Genomic DNA, 2,791 nt, shown 5'->3' on the forward strand with positions numbered 1-2,791 from the left:
CATGAAGTTCACTAAAGTCATATGGATTCTACTAATACTACTTCAGAGATTCAGAGATCTGAAGTATTCTGCATAGTTTAAGATAGGTGTAGAATAATTATCTTAAATAATTATAATAGTTTTATCTCTATTTTATTAACCTGATCAAGATTAGCCTAAATAGGAATCATCTTACATATTTTACACATTACCTATGTAACATGTACATATGTACATATGTAATTTATGTACATATGACCAACTTACATATTTTATTAGGGTGACAGTACTCTTTTGGAATCGGTAAAATCCTAGATTTTTACATATGTTTATCCCATTCCTGTGGAAAGAAATGGATAATGCTGATATTTATTTACATTTGACATTACGTATTGTGTGATGTCATTGGTGTGTTATAAAGCGCTAAGTTAAAGCTGATTGCCAAGTAGTTTAATCTGTAGGGTGTGATTGTAGACTTGTGTTTATGAGAACAATGCAACAGTCAGCATGCTCTTTAAAGGATTCATGGGAAAACCAAGAAGGCAACCAGTATTAGGACAGTATCAAATATGAATACTCCTACACTGATGACTTTATGGGATAAGGTTGCTTTATTACTGTAGCACATGTAATCGTGCTACACGTGTTGGGCTATAATGAAATACAGTGGCAGAGTTAGAAATTGCATCAACATGTTTCTGAGGTTGGCAACAAGTTAATTCAGGCATATATTATGTAAATTATATGTAAAAGGCTGAAACTAATTGTTGTCAGGTTTGGAACCTGTGTATGTTATGTGGCAAAGGTCAGAAGTGTGGTTTCAGAATGACTGACTGGCTGGGTTAACTCCCACAGCACGCTCCCTCATGCTAACTTGCCCTCTGGAAAATGTGGGACCCCCACAAGATGACAGGTAGTGAGTACATTTCCATGAGTCATTTAACCATCGCTTTGTATTGTTTTTTGTTGTATTATTATTATTATTTTTTTTAATTTATTGTAATTTTATTGTTGTATTTTGTAAATTTTTTTAAATCACTTTTAAGAGAGTGACTCACAGTGTGTGGGCTACATGGTGACTATTACTGCACATTGGACTGGGCCTTGTTTCTCCACTGAAACTTTTATTAGGGAAGTAATTGTTTCTGAGGTCTCTGCCACCCCTGGAAAGCTGGTGCTTGGCCAATTTTTTTTTTTGTTCATCATTTTCATATATTTCTACCTTTCAAAGTAAAAGTCTTATAGCATTGGCCATCATAAACCTTTTTTCTATCAATGTTAGAATTTCATTATTTTGGGAATATTTTATGGGCATTTCATTATTTAGATAATATTTATTAAGATAATATCATATATTATGAAAATACACTGAGAAGGAAAAAATGGTGTGATTGGAGGCTTACCTTTTCTTACCTTTTCTTTCCCGGTACAGCTGGTGAAGGTACAGCGCTGAGGGGCTGGTGAATGTCCTGTGTGTTAAACTCTCATATCTCTCCTATTTTAAATCTGTTTCCCCTTTGGTGATGGCTGCTGCCTCCACAATAGGAGGCAAATGTAAATGCTTCATGAAAGTTCACCGGATGGCGATCTAAAGGAGGAGAGAACGGGAGGGTAAGTGAGAAGAGACGACAGAGCTTGCAGGGTTAAGGAGCAGGCCTAGTGTGTAGGAATGATCTTGTGGGTTGGGTTTGGAGTCTCCTTTTTTTGTGTTCATAGCTGTACGTACAGTTGAGGTGCTATGTGTCAGTTGCATGGGTGGGCTGACAGCGAATAAATTAGCTGAGTAAGCCCTGAGTGGATGTTTCATGCTCTAAATGTTCTCAGATTTAAGCTTCACTAAGTTCTCAGATGTAAGATTCACTGAGTTATTCTACCAACTGATGTACCATATAAATCTGCTATTATTTTATATCATAAAATATTTACAGAGACAATTTGACAAGAGAGAAAGAGAGAAACATAGATAGATAGATAGATAGAGAGAGAGAGAGAGAGAGAGAGAGAGAGAGAGAGAGAGAGAGAGAGAGAGAGAGAGCCCATTAGCACTAATACCCATTGGTAGTATTCTGGGGACTACATTGTTTTATTGGCTGATTTTATATGTCTGATGGGTGTATAAAGTATACTTCTGTAAAAAACAGTATTTAGTTTTACAAGACTGCAAAAGTGAAATAAGATGCCATGGTGGAAAGGAGAGGGGAAATAAGTAGAGGAAAGCGTGAAGACAGCATTGTGTCACACCTCTGTTAAACACTTCACTGACTTTTTGCTTTCTCCCAATTAATATGTTCCAGCAGTCATGCTTCTTTACTACTTGCAGTAGCCTATATTACAGCTCTTAAGTGCCATCAAATGCCAAAAGGCACCAGGCACAAGGTTACGTAGATCAGGTCACACAGTTTTAGAAGCATTTACCTCACATATTCCATTAAGCAATGGATTACATGTTAATCCCACTACACAAGCAGTAAACTGTGAATGGATCCTAATGTGCTGAATAGGCCATTCATGGTTCTTTCTGCAATACCTGACAAGCAGATTCAGTATACTAAGGAAATCAGGCAGGGTTACTTTGCAAGGATAATGAATGTTTCCGTAGCCTCAGCCATTCCCAGAGTTAAGACCTCTCCTCCCTCCTGCAGCCTGCATTTCCATACCCATGAGTGTGTTTGGAAAGGGATTAGTTTGAGCTTCCTAACACTCCTCTAAATGGCTTTATCTACACAGACAGGCCTGCCTCTCGCTACATTCACCTTTTAGCTTTTTTTCTAAAAGGGTTATCTAAGTGTTGTAATCTCATATAGAAGCAGTA

The sequence above is a fragment of the Electrophorus electricus genome, chromosome 4, assembly GCF_013358815.1.
Source record: "Electrophorus electricus isolate fEleEle1 chromosome 4, fEleEle1.pri, whole genome shotgun sequence".
Taxonomy (NCBI): Eukaryota; Metazoa; Chordata; class Actinopteri; order Gymnotiformes; family Gymnotidae; genus Electrophorus; species Electrophorus electricus.